Source organism: Adiantum capillus-veneris, chromosome 1 (assembly GCF_014529385.1).
Source record: "Adiantum capillus-veneris isolate H3 chromosome 1, ASM1452938v2, whole genome shotgun sequence".
NCBI lineage: Eukaryota > Viridiplantae > Streptophyta > Polypodiopsida > Polypodiales > Pteridaceae > Adiantum > Adiantum capillus-veneris.
This window is the reverse complement of record NC_140931.1, coordinates 14525624-14545631: the sequence shown is the minus strand read 5'-3', so window position 1 is coordinate 14545631 and position 20008 is coordinate 14525624.

Below are 20008 nucleotides of genomic sequence, written 5' to 3'. Positions count from 1 at the left end.
GGGTTACTCCTCTAACCATGGTTGGGTTAGATTTTCAGCACTTATCTAATTTCTTTTGCTTGGAATTATCAAGAAGTTGGTGTGGATAGATGAAGAAGAGAGAGAGGAGAGAAGTGGAGGTGATAGGACTTTTCATAGTAGGTTAGTGTTAGTAAATTAGTAGAGTTAGTTATTTTATTGATTTACAAATGGAATTGGATATTTACAATGGGAGTATCCAAGTAGGATACAAATGAGGAAGAAAAAACTCTTAATAGGTAAGAAAACATGGATTTCTTACAATGTTGATGCTCCAAGTGTATTGAGTAGGGTCAATTTTGACGCTTGTTGACGGTCCACTAGCTTTGACGGTACGTTTTTTTCACTCTTGACCTTCCTTTGGGAGCCAAGGTAATTGAATATGAGTAATCAATCACCATGATGATGTCTTTCAAGAGAAGAGGCTGAATTTTATGGTTTTTTGATAGATATGGGTAATATGGATGAGGAAAAATGAGATTAGGTGGTCAATTTTGGAATGGAAGTGTGTGTAGGAAACATGAGTTCACCATGGTTTCTCTTATTCTTCAAGGTTTAGAAGAAGGTGAGTAGGGTGCAGAGAGGAGTGGTGAGAGAGGTGGGGATGATGAGTGGAGAGGTGTGTGTGAAAGAGGAAAATGATAAAGTGGAAGAGGGAGTGTGGCTGCATAGCATGGGCAAACTGGGGTCCACAAATAAAATCCTAGCTCACAGCTCGTAGCTCAAAAAAATATATAAAAATTTGAGGTGAAAGTTCAGCTCACGAGCTACAACTTTTGTTTATATTACCTTTTCAAATTCGGGGAGCATGTGATCTATAAAAATTCAGCAAAACCAACTAATTTTTCCACTGCACAAGATCCTTGTGAGGTCCTTCTTTGGATGATTCTTTTGAATATCTCCAAGAGTGAGCTCCCCATGGTGCATGCATGCATTCCACATACCCTTGACCTTATTTGGTAGGTCTATAATTGAAGATATTGTTGAGATCATGATATAAGTGAATAGTACAACTAAGAAAATCAAATATTGAGGGGTCTAAAAAAATATGTACATGTCAAATATAAATAATATAGGTGGAAAAAATATAAAGGGGTCAAAATAAATCTCTCTCAATATAAGTCTACCATAAAAAGGTGAATATTTTTGGTGTTCTAATTTATGAGAGTAAAAGAGAATAGATGTAGGAAGGAAAAATCACAATAGTGAAAAAATATACACATAAATAAAACTAGTTTTTTTGGATTTTTGTTGGGATGGAGTTACACCAAAAATAAGAGAAGCTTGCATGAAATTATTTTTATATAGAATAAAGAGTATGCAAAATGGTAAGAAAAAATATGATAATGGTGAGTCAATGTACATAGCATAAATAACACACCATAGGTAGAAATATTTAAATAAATACCAAAATAATTATGAAAAATCATTTTTTTTAGGCCCTATATATAATGAAATATTTACACACAAATGGGCCATAATATACTTATATTTTTTTATTTTTTTGGCTCAACTAGCCCAGTGACTAGCTAGCTGAGGGTTTTTAAGAAGATATGGGAAATGTCCCCTAACTCACACACACCTATATACAGTGAAATGGTAGGGATAGCCACAGTGTTTGGATGATTTTGGTAGGGTGGGTTAACTCACTATGGCAATTACGGAGAGCCGAAAAACGGCTATCATTAGCCCTCCCCCAGGATGATGGTATATTCATGTACTATCTTAGAGCATCTTTTCCAAAGAGAGTGCTTCAGAGTCCTTGACGAGGTCTTCATCGTTTGGCCCCTCAGAATTTTGGTTTGAGTTACACTCATGCTTCACGGAACAATACCTACATGAGATAGCTGCCTTTTGACAGATCTTTGGTAGATCCTTTGGTAGAAGGCGACTCAAATAAGGCTTCAAGCGATACCCGTTTACCTTCCTGGAGTGCTCTTTCCCATTCAAGTCCATAAGTTGATAGTAACTTGAATTGAAAGCCTTCTTAACTATGTATGGCCCCTACCATCTAGTTTCAAATTTGGCATCAAAACGATTGTCGAGTCGATTGTCATACCTTAGCACAAGATCTCCTTCATTGATGCCTTTGTCCTTTAGTTTCTTGTCAAGATTCTCCTTCGCCTGCGTAGCTTTCCTCTTGTAGCACTCGTATGCTGCTTCTCTTTTCCACTCAAGCTCAGCTAAGGTAAGAAGTCGATCCATCCATGCTTCTTGATCATCTTGTGCTTCTTTGCCATGAAGTCGTATTGTTGGGATGTTGAGCTCAATTGGTTGTAAAGCCTCTTGACCATAAACCAAGTGAAATGGTGTAAACTCCGTGGCTTCCCTGTATGTGGTTCAATATGCCCACAAGGCACCATCCAAGAAGTCATCCCACAACTTTGTCTTGTTTCTCACCATCTTTCTAATGATGCCTGCAATGACACCATTAGCTTTTTCTACCAGACCATTGGATTGGGGATAGTAGGGTGTACTATGACGATGTAGAATGTGAAGTTCTTCACAGACCTCTATGAGCAAGCCCTTTCTAAACCCTAGACCATTATCAGAAACAATCTCCAAAGGTGTGCCAAATCTACAACAAATGTGAGTGTAGACAAATTTGCTCACTGTCCTCTCAGTTACCTTTGCCACACTTTGTGCTTCCACCCACCTAGTCATATAGTCTACCGCCACTAGAATGTAGAGTTTACCATTTTTTGTCCTAGGGAGAGGACCCATAGCATCAATGCCCCACTTTTCAAAGGGTCCATTTGCAAGCACGATTTGCCTTGGACCATACACCAATCTTCTATTCCCATTTACCTGACAATTGTGACAACTTTTACACCAATGTTGGACATCCACATGCAGACTTGGCCAAACATACCCCGCAAGCAAAATCTTCTTCACAGTTAACTCTTGGGCAAAATGACCACCACATGCGTCTTCATGCAAACCTTTTAGAATGGCTGGAATCTCCTTGATAGTTGGTACTCTTCTGCACACTTGATCCTTCCCTCTTTGATAGAGGGATCCTTCTAGGAAGAGATACGCGCTTGCCTTTTTCATGAGTCTCCTCTTCTGAGCCTTCGTGAAGTCTTGCAGAAACTCACCCTCCAAAATGTAGCTAATAATGGGAGTCAATGACTCCAATCCCTGGTATCTCAGTTGCTTGACAGTTGCTGCCACCATGATGACCTACACTTCTTTCTCAACACATGTAACTGCTTGTTGTGCAAGTAAATCGGCATCTTCATTTTGTTTCCTAGGAATATGATATAGTTGCACTTCTTCAAAGTGATTAAACATCCTACGAATGGCATGAACTTTTGTCCGTAAGCTTTCATTCTTGCATGCCCAAATGCCTAAAATCTATTTAACAATGAGAAGTGCATCTCCCTTTACCATGAGACGTTGTATCCCTTGGCCAATGCACATCTTCAAACCATGAAGTAGTGTGTCGTATTCTGCTTCATTGTTGCTAGTTAAACTTGGTAGATGGTCTGACCTTCTCTTTCATGACCACCTCCCCACTTGGGTTGAGCAACACTAGCCCTCCCACTGCTTTTCCTGTGACTCGTCGAAAAGCTCCATCAAAGAACAAGGTAAAAGACTTAGGAATATTTTTCGGTGGTGGCAATGGTAGGGTCTTTATTTCAGGCACCTTAATCTCCTTCTCATGTACCCTATAAGTAAGGATCCCTGCCAATTGTGCACGCACACTATCTTCTACCTTGAAAGAGTATTGGAACTCTTGCAATTCCATAATCCACTTTGAGATCCTAGTGCTAAGATTCATTTGAGATGACACCCAAGAAAACAAATTTTCTGCAATGAGAATTACAAAAGGTTTTGGTAGCAAGTAGGATCTAAACTTTCTCACCGCAAACATGAGAGAAAGCATCATGAGTTCTGCCTCCGTGTAGCCTCTCTCCAAAGCATTCATGACCCTACTAGCAAAGTAGATGGGTCGCATCCGGGTACTATGGGGATCTTGTTGTAGCAAAACCACTCCAATTGTTTCTTTCCCAACACTAGAGCTAACAAAGAATGTGTACTCCCAACAAGGAGGCATGAGTGTTGGTAGTTCTGACAGGATGACTTTAATGTTACAAAAGTACTCTTCAAGCTTATCAAACCATGCAAATTCTACTTGTTGTGTCAACTTTTGCAAAGGATGAAGCAACTCCGAAGCTAAGTGAATAAAGCGTGACATATAATTCACCTTTTGAATGAATGAGATGACCTCTTTGAGATTCTTGGGTGATGGGAGCTCAATAAGAGCCTTTGCCTTTGAAGGATCTACCTCAATGCCTTTATAGGAAACCTTGTGACCAAGCAAGATCACTTCATCCTCACCTATGTGGCACTTGTCGGGGTTGAGTTGACCTCCCATGTCATAGAGCTTCTTTAAACCTTCTTCTACCCTTCGTAGATGCAATGATTTTGAGCTATAAATGCAAAAATCATCAATAAAAACCCTAATGGACTTTCCAAAGAATGTTTGAAACACCATGTTCATAAAGCGTTGGAAAGTTGCAGGAGCATTTGTCAAGCCAAATGGCATGACTCTAAAATCATAACAACCCCAAGGAGTGATGAAGGTTGTTTTCAATTGATCTTCCAATGCGATACCTATTTGAAAGTAACCCGAGTAGCCATCACACACAGTGTACTTCTCATGACCAGCTACCTCATTTAGTATCTCATCCTGAAATGGGAGGGGAAAGTGATCTCTTTTTGTTGCCTCATTAAGTGGACGGTAATCCACACACACCCTCCACTTGCCGTTTTTCTTAGGAGTGACAACAACGGGAGAGACCCACTCTGAATTCTCCACTGGATAAATGAAACCTGTTGCTAGAAGCTTTCTTACCTCCTTGAGTAAAGCCTGCTCCTTGATGACTCCTAGCCTTCGTAGCTTTTGAGCCTTAGGTGTGGCCTCTGGCTTCAACTCAATTTTGTGTTGAACAGCATCTACTCCACGCACATCGGTGTAGTCTTTAGCAAAAAGCCTCGGAAATTTTCCTAGCACACATTTGAACTCCTCTCTTTCGTCCTTTGTTGTAGACAACATACCTTCTAACATTCCTTCATCTTGCACATTTTGGTTCTCTTGAGTACCTACCTCTTCTAAACCTCGAGAAGAGGTCTCCTGGTTGTTTGGCTTAAACCTTACCCCCATGACTTTGATGGAAGACTCCTCTTCAGTAATGCTGCCGCTACTTTCTCCTTCTGAAGTGCTATCGGTCCAGCCTTCCTCCGTCTCACTTTGAGATGATTCTTCATGGAGCTCCTCTTGGCGTTGCTCCTTCATGTCAAAGACAACCTTCTTATGATTGTCATTCCTGCAAATTAGCTTTCCACTCTCCCAATCTTGCAAAGCTCGCATTTTCATTAGCCATGGTCTCCCTAGGATAAATGGGTAACCATTTTCTTTGGTAGACATAACATAAAAATCCACCGCCTTCTTAATGCCAAAGGCCTCTACAAAAGCATTTTTACAAATGCCTACACACCTAGCTTTGCTATTGTTTGCCATCTTGACTTTAATTTCAGGTGTCTCATGAATGTGCATGCCTAGTTTTTGCATGAGTCCCTCTATCATGATGCAAATTTGTGCACCCCCATCCACTAGACCTTTCCTAACCAATCTTCCTTTGATGTAACAATCTAGCACAGGTGTAATATCCTCATTCATTTCAGCATGTGCAATTTTTACAAAAGGCACACTCTCTTTTACCTTTCTCCTAGTGCTAACTGCCTTTGTTAAATCCCTCCTAACTTGTGGGCATAATGCAAGAAATTGAGGCCATGTGATATCAGGACCCTTACCTCTCATGTCTTCCAACAAGTTGTATGGATCCATACCATGTCCAAGAGGGAAGTCTTGGAGATTGATACGACGTTGAGTCCTCTTAGCTTCCTTGGTCTCCTTTGCCTTCTTACCTCGTCCATGGTCACTCTGTGATGTGACACCTTCTTTCTCCTTCCCTTTTCCACGGCCACGCTTAATGCCATTTGCTTCCATGTCAACCTCTTTTGAATTTGTCACCTCTACCACATGCACATTTGGGTCTGGCAAAGGTGGAACTCCTTCACACCTTGTGGAGGTGGTCTAGCTCCATTTGGCCTTTGTAGAAGCCGTGGTTGCTGACTAGTTCCTTCACCTGCATTCATCACTGGGTAATTCAAGTTAGGTCTCCCTGGCTCCCCATTGGCCCAAGGACAATTATACATCCCATGTCCAAACTCTCCGCAATTCCACAATTGTAAGACTCTCCTAGGTCGTGGATCTCGCTCTTTAGACTTCCTTGTTTGTCCTTTTGGACCTACAACTTGTGCAAGGTGGATTGATAAGCTGCTTAAAGATTCATTTAACTTCTCAATCACTTCTGCCGTTACCTCAGGAAGCTCCCTAGATGTTGATGCTTGTGACTTACCTTTGGTTCTAAGACCTTCTATTGGAACCTCTCCCCTTAGGCACTTGAGTTTCCTATACTTCTTGGAAGCTCTAATTTCAGCTGCATCATAGGTGGCAGGTGCATCCACCTCCACCTTTACCTTAAGATCAGGAAAGAGTTCAGCTATGAATCTCTCCTTCTTTAGAAATTCTGCACCATCACCAGGGTTAACAACATTTCGTATCCATAGAGCCCAAAGATGTAGAAACTCTTGCTTGTACAAGTAGTAGTTATCTAAATCTTTTTGCTTATGAGAAACAATGTCTTGCCATAGTTTTTGAGTGTTTTGGGGATCAAAGAAGTATCTCTTGAAATGATTCACAACTTCCGTGTAATTCCCTTTAACTTCCTCAGGCAAAGAGTCAAACCAAGTGCTAGCATCTTTCCTAAGGACCACCTCAAACATCTCTACACGTTCTTGATCAGTTACTATCCTCTTGATATGACAAGACATCTTGAAATTTGCTAAAAATAATTCTGCATCCTCTCCAGGCTCTCCAAAGAGAAGAGGGTATCCGGACATTTGGCGTTGGCTTTCCATTATTATGAAAGATTACAACACAAGTTGTAACAAGGGATACAATAGAAATTTAGAACCACTCGCCTGCAAATGAAGAAGTAAGAAAGTACCACTCTAGGTTTTCTTCTTCAGCTATCCAAGCTTCAATGAGGTCTCGATTTTTTTGATCAAAACAAAAGGGTAGACTATTTATGAGCTCTAAGAAGGGTTGAAATTCTTCAAAGCTAAGACGATATACAAAAATATCTAAAAATTCATTTTCTGGATCTAGAAGAGCAACCACGTCCCAAGTAATGAATTGCACTTGCTCTACAATTCCCAATGCACAAGCGGTTTGTATAAAAACTAGATCTTCATGCTCATCGAAGGCTGTGAGAAAGTAGCAATTGACTAGGAGCTCCTTTCCTTCGAGTTCCACATAGTCGGAATGAGGCAACCTTCTCAAAATTTCATAAAGAACATCCTCTTCAAGTCCAATCAAGCTTGCAAGATTTAAAGACTCCACTTGTGCTACAAAACTCCTGGACGAAAACTCCTTAGGATTATGGTTAAATCATTCATAAGCATCAAGAGATTTACAATGTCTCTATGAACAAAGTGTCATATAAAGTAGAGAAGGATGAGAATTTATACAAATTTACAGTCTTCTCGATGCTCTCTTTATTAAGACAAGCCCTAAATAGCTCCCTATCTCCTTTGTTGAAAGTGAAAGGAAGACTATTCATAAGACGCAAATGAGGGAAAAATTCACCAAATGTAAGTCTATGAAGCATGAACTCTGGCCGCAAGTTTCCTAAAGAGTCTTTCTCAATGGTGAAATGCACTCGCCAAACACCAAATTTCACTCTATTTACCAATCTTAGGGCACACACTATTTGGATGAATGTACGGTCTTCCTTAGTGCCCAACAGCAAAAGGAAAATGGAATCCACATGTAGGACCTTTCGTCTTAGCTTCACCACCCTCTTGTTATGAGGGAGACGCTTTACTACCTGCTCCTGCAACTCAATCAGTAATAGAGCTAGATCTCTAAGGATTGAATTTTCACTGCACACACACTCCTTGTTAGAACAAATGATCGTTTTTTTTGTTTTTGTAACAAACGTGGACAAACAAAAAGCCAACATACACACTATTTTGTTTGGCTGCACTTCATTTTAAAATAAAATGAACACATGTACATCAAAAGAAGTGTGGTAATTGATGAGAGGTAGAATGACAGGTTGTGGAGATGCAAGAATTTCCCCTGTTCTTTCAGCCCCAAACATAAACACCATACGCTGCTGAAAATGTATCTTTCTACTAAGTGCAATATTTATCCTAATATGTGGTGTGAAATAAAAAGGAAAAATTTCTGGGCCATTATCCATGCTCTATACATAACCTAATGCCTAAAATAGAACAAAGATATATACATCGAAACTAAGATTGTACCTAACGAGAGGCAAAATAAAAAGATTTACCGAAGCGTTTATTTCGGCTAACCTAAGAGAACCTAAAATTCTACGAATTACTCGTTGAAATTGCAACTTAGTACTAACAATTATGTGTAACTTTTACCTTGCAATCGAAATGAAAGGCTCATACAAATTCTCGTGATTCACGCAAGCTACTTGATTATGCTAAAGGTTGAGCCTTCACAAAACATACACAAGCCGTCCTCAGTGGGGGCACCAATTTGAGGCGGTCCGGGGCGGGCAATAAGAAGAGTGGCCTCTAAGCACCCTTGTAGGCTCCCGTGCTGCTCAATTGGGTTGGGGTTGGAAAAAACAACAAACACACACACACACAAACCCGCAACCTAACCCTACACAAATTTGGGGCACCACCTAGTTTTGGATGCAAATTAGGACGCGTAAAGAGAGAGAGAGAGAGAGAGAGAGAGAGAGAGAGAGAGAGAGATAGTGCTCGGGCTGCTTTGAAATGTATCGGCAATGATCAAGCAAACACAATTATATATGTAAGAAAGAGAGAGAAGAGGGAGGGGGTGCTTGTTGCATTAATACCTTCTTACAAATCTGTCATGACCGATCAAAGTGAGATTAGTATTTGTTCAACATAGCTTGAGTAAATTTCACTACGACACATCACAAGAAAAGCCACCCCAATCACTGTCTTAAGGCCAGGGGAGTCATCTCCACCCTGTCGCCCTCTTACAATATGTGGGATTTATGGCTAAATTGATGACAACACCCAGACACAAGCTATCAAGAACTAAAAATATCACCAAGACACTTACACATCATTGTTGTCCATTACTTCACGTTGGAAGAGAGACAAAGTATCCAAGCTTAGTCCAAATCCACCCTCTTTGATTCAGCAAATGTTGGGCTTACACTAGTAGGAGGAATGATAGATTTTCCACTCTCAATTGAATGATCGCTCTCTCTCTCTCTTACAATGGCATAGAGTTCCCGTGCTAATCACCCCTATTATAACACATGCACAAGCATACGACAATGAGCTTCCACTCAAGAGCTCCTTCTAGAGAGGTTGAGCTTGGCTTCTCAAGCTATAGCATAGTGCTCTTGCTTATGGCTCCCCCTTTGTGCTAGCTACACCCTCCTTTTATAGCAATTTTGAAGGCTAGGGTTACTCCTCTAACCATGGTTGGGTTAGATTTTCAGCACTTATCTAATTTCTTTTGCTTGGAATTATCAAGAAGTTGGTGTGGATAGATGAAGAAGAGAGAGAGGAGAGAAGTGGAGGTGATAGGACTTTTCATAGTAGGTTAGTGTTAGTAAATTAGTAGAGTTAGTTATTTTATTGATTTACAAATGGAATTGGATATTTACAATGGGAGGATCCAAGTAGGATACAAATAAGGAAGAAAAAACTCTTAATAGGTAAGAAAACATGGATTTCTTACAATGTTGATGCTCCAAGTGTCTTGAGTAGGGTCAATTTTGACGCTTGTTGACGGTCCACTAGCTTTGACGGTACGTTTTTTTCACTCTTGACCTTCCTTTGGGAGCCAAGGTAATTGAATATGAGTAATCAATCACCATGATGATGTCTTTCAAGAGAAGAGGCTGAATTTTATGGTTTTTTGATAGATATGGGTAATATGGATGAGGAAAAATGAGACTAGGTGGTCAATTTTGGAATGGAAGTGTGTGTAGGAAACATGAGTTCACCATGGTTTCTCTTATTCTTCAAGGTTTAGAAGAAGGTGAGTAGGGTGCAGAGAGGAGTGGTGAGAGAGGTGGGGATGATGAGTGGAGAGGTGTGTGTGAAAGAGGAAAATGATAAAGTGGAAGAGGGAGTGTGGCTGCATAGCATGGGCAAACTGGGGTCCACAAATAAAATCCTAGCTCACAGCTCGTAGCTCAAAAAAATATAAAAAAATTTGAGGTGAAAGTTCAGCTCACGAGCTACAACTTTTGTTTATATTACCTTTTCAAATTCGGGGAGCATGTGATCTATAAAAATTCAGCAAAACCAACTAATTTTTCCACTGCACAAGATCCTTGTGAGGTCCTTCTTTGGATGATTCCTTTGAATATCTCCAAGAGTGAGCTCCCCATGGTGCATGCATGCATTCCACATACCCTTGACCTTATTTGGTAGGTCTATAATTGAAGATATTGTTGAGATCATGATATAAGTGAATAGTACAACTAAGAAAATCAAATATTGAAGGGTCTAAAAAAATATGTACATGTCAAATATAAATAATATAGGTGGAAAAAATATAAAGGGGTCAAAATAAATCTCTCTCATTATAAGTCTACCATAAAAAGATGAATATTTTTGGTGTTCTAATTTATGAGAGTAAAAGAGAATAGATGTAGGAAGGAAAAATCACAATAGTGAAAAAATATACACATAAATAAAACTAGTTTTTTTTGGATTTTTGTTGGGATGGAGTTACACCAAAAATAAGAGAAGCTTGCATGAAATTATTTTTATATGGAATAAAGAGTATGCAAAATGGTAAGAAAAAATATGGTAATGGTGAGTCAATGTACATGGCATAAATAACACACCATAGGTAGAAATATTTAAATAAATACCAAAATAATTATGAAAAGTCCTTTTATTTAGGCCCTATATATAATGAAATATTTACACACAAATGGGCCATAATATACTTATATTTTTTTATTTTTTTGGCTCAACTAGCCCAGTGACTAGCTAGCTGAGGGTTTTTAAGAAGATATGAGAAAAGTCTCCTAACTCACATACACCTATATACAGTGAAATGGTAGGGATAGCCACAGTGTTTGGATGATTTTGGTAGGGTGGGTTAACTCACTATGGCAATTACGGAGAGCCGAAAAATGGCTATCAATGGTTAGCAAAGACCACAAATTCGTTTGACAACCACATTTATGCAAGGCTTGAGTAAGAAATGGTTTTGCTAAGAAGCATGGCTTCTCCCCATGCATGGCATCAGCCAAAACACCTCGCCTAAGTACTATTATCAGATGTTTTTGTTATGGAATTGATATTTGATTATTGCAGATGTGACAGGTGGAAAAGACTGGACCGAGCTAGGCCTATACGAATGAAAATATATACATTGTACATTTTATTAATCAAGTGCTCTTTTATGAGCTTTGACCATTTATGACCGGCTGGTCAGTTTGTAACCAATTTGACCATTCAAGAAATCTATATAACAAATACATGCAAGAGAGCAATGGTCACTCTTGCACGGGGGGAGATTGCACCCAGTGCTTGTGCCTTCTTCTCTTCTCTCCTCCCTCCTCTCTCACCGTGCTCGCGTAGCACTCCGTTCTAGGAGGTGCGTCTGCAGGTGTTCTCTCTCTTTCTTTCCCCTCTCTATCTTTCTTTGTTGTATGGTGCTCGATTATGGGTTTGTACAAGTAGACATGTACGTAGATTTATTCGTTCATGCCTTGCCATGCACTATTTTGAGTATTTTGCAGGGCATCTCTACGCTTCTGTTGTAGCAGTGGTATCAGAGCTTAGGCTACGCTCCAAGACTACATATTTTGACAAGCTCTCCCTCTCTCTCTTGCATTGGTGTGGTAGACCACCAGTCCAGTCGTCAGCCAACCACTGGCGCTGATAACTGCATGAAGTAGCCGGCCCCACCACCTTTCCCAACCACTGCATAGCATCCTCCAAACACTGGCAGATCTCTCTCTCTCTCTCTCTCTCTCTCTCTCTCTCTCTCTCTCTCTCTCTCTCTCTCTCTCTCTCTCTCTCTCTCTCTCTCTCTCTCTACTACGATCTCCAAGCTCGATGCCTTGCCCTTTGCAACAGAGAATCATAGAGCCCACCTTCTACTACTGTGAGGAAAATGAGCCACAGCTCTGTAGAGCACCTCATGGAAGCATGGCAGTTGACGTCCCGCTCGTAGCACCTCCCCATGGCTTGTTTATTCCTTCCAGCCGTGGTGCTGCCATTTATACCATTGATGATGAAGAGGAGTACCTAGCTTCGCCCTCACCTTGTACCAGGGAGATAGTTGCAAAAGAAGCTGCCGGTCTTGGTGAGCTTCATAGGCGCTTCTCTATTCGCGATATTGCCAAAAAGTTTGAGAAAGGGCAGGCTGCAGCACATGCAGCCGTAGAAAATATCTTTGATGAATTAATGATCAGAGAGGGTCCCTCGCTTGATCAGCAAGTCCTTCTTCAGAAACTCCGTGCAGTTCTAGAGGCGTTGATAGGAAGATTTGTTGGGCGCCGTGGTTGACCCAAAGAGAATCGGAGCTGGTTCAAGAAAAGGTTGAAGTCAGATCAAAGCTTGCAGCTATATTTAAACAACGAAGCATCTACGCTCGGTGTAGGCCACTGTGGCGCTCAAATGAGAGCATAATCCCCCTTCCATAGTTCCACCTGCAGAATCAAATATTGACGAAGCTCCTCAACGACGGCTGTCAAGCCTCCTCGGGCAGCGACGATGATGACGATGATGATCTCAACCTGATGTATTTTGTTCCCCTAGGCCTTTGAAGTCGGATAATGGAACATTTCATTTCATTTCTCGCTCTCTCTTCCCTCTCCCACTATGACCCCTTACAGCGACGGACATCGAGGAAGCTCTTGAATGACCACAAGAAATACTTTCTCCGGATGCCATACATCCACGGGCATTAGCGATGATGAAGATGATTTCATTCGATTTCAGTCTGACGCTTTTCAAATTTTAGTTTTAATTTTTTTCACTTTAGTTCATTTTATTTATGTACCCAAGCATTAGTTTACATCCACAAGAATTGTATCAACTTGCATCACCAGTAATTTTACCTTTTGAAGACATGTAATGTACTCTTTCATCTCACCTTGCTCTCAATTTCTCCCTCTTCCTGCTCTCCCCGTACCACTATTGCAGCAATGGACATTCACGAGGACGCTTTTCGACGCCCACTGCAATACTTTCTCCAATGTCGGACACCCACGCGCATTGTCAATGACGATATTGCTTTTCATCACGACTTTAGGCTTTTTAGTTTAAATCTCTGAGTCTCTCCTTTACTTCATTTTGATTTTGCACCCACTCATTGGAGTCGACCCACAAGGATTGTATCACTTTGGTCTCATTATTCATAGGAATATAACATTTCATTTTGTTTCTCTTTTTCTCTCTCTCCCCGCCCCTCCGTTCCTCACTTAGAATTTGTTACTATGGCTAATAAAATATCTCTATAACGTGACCAATTTATCTGATATATGTTTTTCTAAAATAGGGGTTTCCTTCAAATTCTCTTTACTTGGCATAATGGTTGCCTCGATAAATCAATTCCTCTCTTAGAGCTCGAAATACGAAACCCAAATTAAAAGTCATCAATAATTGAAATTTACCTTCACACTTGAACACAAAAAGCTCGTGTAGCATAGAGCTCTTGAACAAAATGTGGTTTGCAAACATAGCTATATAATAATAATAATAAAATGTATATTTCATTACAAAATTTTCACATGTTCAAACAATTAGTGTGTGCTTCAATTAGTTCTACAATTGATCAAACGTCATTTTCTTACCCCTTGTTTTTGAGGATTACTATTGCAGATAAAGCTTTGACTATTTGTTTCATGCCAACGAACTTCCAGGTACACTAGTGATTTTACTTGCCATTTTTACCTTCCCTAAATATGCTTGCAAGTTTTTGTAAGCATTTCTTTTCCTAAATTCTGGTATAAATAGTCATAAACATCCTCCATGTGCAATTGAGTTCAAAGTGTAGCCTTTTATACAATGGTATCCTTAGAGCGGACAGGTAGTACTTCTCTTCTTTCGACATACATTGCATTATCTTAAACAAGCTGCCATTCTATTACATACCATATTTTCAGCACAAAATTACCACATTTTGCAATTGTTAACTATACTTTCGTGCAGGAGTGATAATGATACCCCCCCCCCACTTGCCTCTATCAAATACGTCGTTCCTCTTTTCTTATTTCATTTCTCTCCATTGTGTTCTACGTTGAATACTCAAACAACACTACTAAAGACATGGCTTCTGATTGTATTGAAAGGAAATTTCATTGAGATGGTTTGTCAATAAGCTATGCAGCTACTCATGTGAGCTAAGGTGCTTTGAGTTAGTGAACAAGAAAAATTGTAAGTACTCTGCGACTCAACTAACTCCAATGTGGTGTCACAAAGGTAGTCAATGTTTTGTTTTTTATGTCTTGTCTAGTCCATTGGTCACATGCACACAGATCCGCCGATTTAGGCAGTGTGTAAATGCTCACATTGGTGTAGATTCGCCGATTTAGGCAACACCAGTTATTTGTGTTGATACACCGATTTAGGCAGCATATTGATAAATTGCAAATTCACAATGGTAAATGCAGATCCGTCGATATAGGCAGCATACTCATAAATTGCAAATTCACAATGGTAAATGCAGATCCGTCGATATAGGCAGCATTAGTGCAGATTCGCCGATTTAGGCAGCACACTTTATTGGTGTAGACTCGCCGGATGATGCAACACCAATCACAAAATCATGCTGCAGTGGCTGGCCACCACTGTAACTGGTATGATTTTGTTACCCGGGTACATAATGACAGTGATTTGGATTTGGACTCACATTGTGGAATTGGAGTTGGATTGGGATTTGGTATCTGGTGATTATTACGGCAGTGTTTATATGATGAGACTTGACATTATGAGATTGATGATGAGCGTGACCAATGATATCGTGACTCATCAAAGTATGACATATACTGCTTATTCTAGTGGTATGGGACACTAGAATAGGCAGTATGTGGATGACGATAGGCATAACCAATGTGTCTAATTTTATGGATTTTTCTTTTGCTATTTATTATAGATTTTTAATCATTATTTTTTACAAGTATTGTTTGCAGATTTCTATCTTCGCAATTGAGGACAGTTGCTTTCCAACGGAGAGGTATGTTATGGAATTGATATTTGATTATTGCAGCTGTGACAGGTGGAAAAGACTGGACCGAGCTAGGCCTATGCGAATGAAAATATATACATTGTACATTTTATTAATCAAGTGCTCTTTTATGAGCTTTGACCATTTATGACTGGCCAGCCAGTTTGTAACCAATTTGACCATTCAAGAAATCTATATAACAAATACGTGCAAGAGGGAAATGGTCACTCTTGCATGGGGGGAGATTGCACCCAGTGCTTGTGCCTTCTTCTCTTCTCTCCTCCCTCCTCTCTCACCGTGCTCGCGTAGCACTCCGTTCTAGGAGGTGCGTCTACAGGTGTTCTCTCTCTTTCTTTCCCCTCTCTGTCTTTCTCTATCGTATGGTGCTCGATTATGGGTTTGTACAAGTAGACAGGTACGTAGATTTATATGTTCATGCCTTGCCATGCACTATTTTGAGTATTTTGCAGGGCATCTCTACGCTTCTGTTGTAGCAGTTTTCATGAGTTTTTAAGCTTTTTGTATGATCTAATATTCTCAAAGTTTTCCAAGAGGTTAACTTTTGCTGCAAAAGCGAGTTCATCTAGCAAGGATTCAGTATCTCAAGGAGATAGCTTTACGTATCAGTTCTGTCTCATCTTACTAATCAACTTTTAGGAAGCAAGGCTTCACTCTTAAGACATACTACATAACAGCTTTCGACGTTTGTAATATGCTAGCAGCATACAAACTTGGAAGTCTGCATGTTTTCTCACTAGAGATAGGAGTAACTAGTCGGATCTCATGAAGATCAGCACGGCTTGTACCTCGACTTGATGAACGGTACAAAATTGTTCGGCATGGCCGACTCTTTGCAGGACAGACAACACTCTTTCCCATGTTTGGTGGCAAGATTCATTGACAGGAGTACTTAATGAGATCTACAAGTACACAAGGTCTATTATTTGTGAATGATCAACAATGTCAACTTTCTTTTGATATGACATACATCCGTTAGCATAAATATGCAGTAGCTATGAGCTCTCAGGAACTCCATAAATAATTATGTGAAGCAAGGATTCAATTTATACATCTTGTATTGAAGCTGGCCACGTTTGTCATATGCTATGAACATAAAAATTTGGGAAGAAATAGGCAATGTGTTTGCAGGTTATTTCATTATGTACCAGACGGGTGTATAGGATATACGAGGGCATCTGTGCAGATATGGCTATGGGTCGTTTTGGAATGAGTTTTTTCTTCCAAATTTCATGACAATTGGTTGCAGCAACAACGACCAGGTTAGCCAAGTTTAAGTTTTTCTTGTTTTTCCCTGTTTACACCTTACTTGGCAATTACTGTCATTGTGCAAAGCAAAGTGCTTTGGCAATTTTATATGAAGCAAGGCTTCGAGGAACTGGCAAAATAGGGAATATCACTCAGAGAACCCCTACCAGTCTAAACTGTGCACAGCACTTATGGTTTTGGTTCTCACGGTTGATGCCATCACTCTCCGCAAGGGCTTACAATTTTGCATGCAAGGCATGCTAGTGAGGTGGATTCAATTCTACCACTTCATGCATTACGCTTCCGCTATCACACTCGCAACTCTGTCAAGGACGGACTAAGGATGGACGGGCAAGCAAAGTGCCAAGTCTAAGTCGTCCTCATACAATCACGACCCCTGTATGGTAGGTGGGTCGCAATAAGTTGTCTGTTCTTCGGTTACCTCTCTCAATGAGAGAGTCATACCGGAAAACTGTGGAATGCTTATACGATAAGCTGCAATTTAGGCATAAGATGCGTAAGAGCACATAGATTGGTTACACACTCTAAAACCTTAAGGAAAGTCCCTCAACCCAGCATGCTCTTATTCTCTTTCTCTCTCTCTCTCTTTAAGGGAATAATGAAAATCTTCTAAGAAGCTTTTGCTACATGTTTCACTAGTGAGTCCGCCTGAGCCAAGATGCTCTAACTCTCAGCTAGAAATTGGGCAAGATGCCATCCACATTAGTCTTCATCGGTTCGACGATTGAACACTAATTTCCACGAGGGCTATGAGCCACACACGCTGGCTAAGAGCCATTGTTAAATCTAGGGTAAGACCTAATTGTTGGTATTCCTTGGATGATTGTTCTCAAGATCAAATAGCTCTACCCAATGGAGTACACATTGACGTTAATTGACAAGGAAGAGTCCTGTCATTACGGATGTTTAGAGTATCATTTTGCACTACATGTTTTCAGTGTGGTGCTCGAGTTGAGTTTTTGATAACCTTAAACTCCCATCAGCTGATCTCCACCACGGAGCATAGACGCAGCAATAGGTGGAGACAGCATGGCTGTCCATAAGAGCTAGCCATTTCACTCGTGTGGATATCCGGCTCCCTCTATAGCACTACAGATTGCCTATGGACATATTGTTTTGGGGTAAGACCCGGTGGGTGATTGCTACATCTCCCCATAGGCATTGAGAATCATAGTTTTATCTATTCCAATTCTACTTTCAGGGAAAGAAGCCAGTAATCTACCATGGGGTAGTGGACAAATTCAACTTTTTAAGTTGATTCTCATCATTCTTTACACGGTTAACTAGGTTGGTTACCGTTACCTGCTAGTTGCGCAGTTCTACAACGGGTCTTACCAAGGCGTTTGACTACGTAGATTCTAATCCAAGGGCTTGGACTGCAAAGGTAACACCTAGGGTTCCCAGTGCAATGGTGTTTGTTTTTTAGGTAGGGGACGTGCTCCTCTCCGTTTGAATACGGGTAAGTGAACATTACGTTCAAATCTCCAGGTACAGATCTATTGATTTGGTGTTATTCCATTTTTAGTATGCTTTGCTTGGTTTTTCAAGACGTATAAGTACGCTTGAATGTTACACAGCCATGCCAAGGGCATGTCGGCACAAAGTATTTTGGGCCAAGTGTCCAATCTATCTTTCTGCCTTATGCTGTTATGAATCAACTTGTAGGATTTGATTTGGCACATGTTGTCACAGGGAATACAACATGGTCTAGGAACTCAAGGAGTTCGGTTTAGCCAGTGTGGAGCAATGAATGAGGGTCCCTCTCACTCTTGTCGTAGAGTGTTTAGAGCTACCTCCACACACAAGTACATCTTGTACTTGTAGGATGTTCTTTTTTAGACATCCTTAGTTGAGACATATTCCACATGTGGCGAATACGAGTCTCTGAGACTGACATTGGCGCCCCCTATTTCAAATATGTGTCACGACAAAGTCCCTAAGTGCTGGTCAAATCTGTTTTCTAGACCATTTTCAGCACGACGTATCAGAAGCAATTTTTGTGGCAAAAAATTATCGGATACTTACAATGACTTGTTCAGCTACAAGTATTCCTAAAAAACATTACAGATGGTTGTTTATACATATAGCAAGGCTATAAGTTGTTAATGAAAAAGTTTCATTGTCTGTACCTAGAAGTGATCAATGTTTCACTTTCTATTGTGATTCAGACGTTTCAGCAAGGCTTGCAAAAGATTACAACTGAAAGTATTTAGTTTCTTTTCATAACTATTTACATTCCTTTTAATGCGTGCTAGGCGCATCACATTTGCCATAAGTATTGGCAAGGATCATTATGGATATACAGGTTCGGGTTTGTTTTTTCTAAATGCATGCACACTAGGTGTTATGGGCCCTAGTGTTGAGCAAAGGTTGATTTGGAACGGCATGCATATTCCTTAAGTTGTTGCTTATGAAGCATTTTGCACTCTAAGTGCAATATCTCTAGGAGATTACTTTTCGGTCTACTAATCACCAATAGAGGTCATGGCTCGGTTTGGGCGTTTGTGGATTAACCACTATGGTTATTTCGGACATTGTTGATTCCTCACCAATGTTATACACTACTGTGATTCCACGTTTACCAATCATCTAGGACGACTGTCTGTAAACCGTGAGGAAAACACACCTTGGTACTGTCAGTTATCCAAGGGGATAGGCAGATTACAAAGAGTAATCTTGTGCTGAAGGATAAGCAAAGTGCGTACGTTAGCACCAAGCGATCCAATTAGTAAGCATTTATTGCTCTTCTTGGAGTTTACTTACTATCAGTTTGATGCATGCTGCGACTCGGTAGTCTCTTCATGTATAAGTTAGGTTCTCAACCTTGACACTCGTTAGGGGGGTTGTTTACTGATGCAATTTGAGAACAAGTCAAGGACTTACACTTGGCTGATGATTTAGGTTAGCAAGTTACTTCACAGAAAGTGAAAAGCGGTACTCTTTCAGGTATATCTTTGTCGTGATAACTCGTTTAGTATGCTCATGTGTGTTCTAAATGGAGTCTACACACTAGATGGTTACAAATAGACAACAATGTGGAAAATCAAGATGTTACTCTTGGTTTCATTGAACCTCCTGTGGAACTGTGTTCCGGTCAACCAAACAGCTGGATCCATGAAGGATGCCACTTGAGAGAACATTAGTGTTCTTAAGAAGAAACTTCCAACTTTTGTTTTCGAGGACGAAAACTCTTCTTAAGGGGGGAGTAATGTCAGGACACCGGCAAGGCCGGACAAGACAAGGGCAGGGCCGGGCTAGGCGGTGTGGAACGGGGAGTCCAACTAGGGCAAAGGGCCAGGGGCTTGCCTATTAAAAGGGTGGTTGGGTGGTGGACTCTCATACCCTAGTTCCCCTTGTCCTTTCAGAAAGGGAGGCCGAAATTAGCCCGAATCAGAAGTCTGAGCC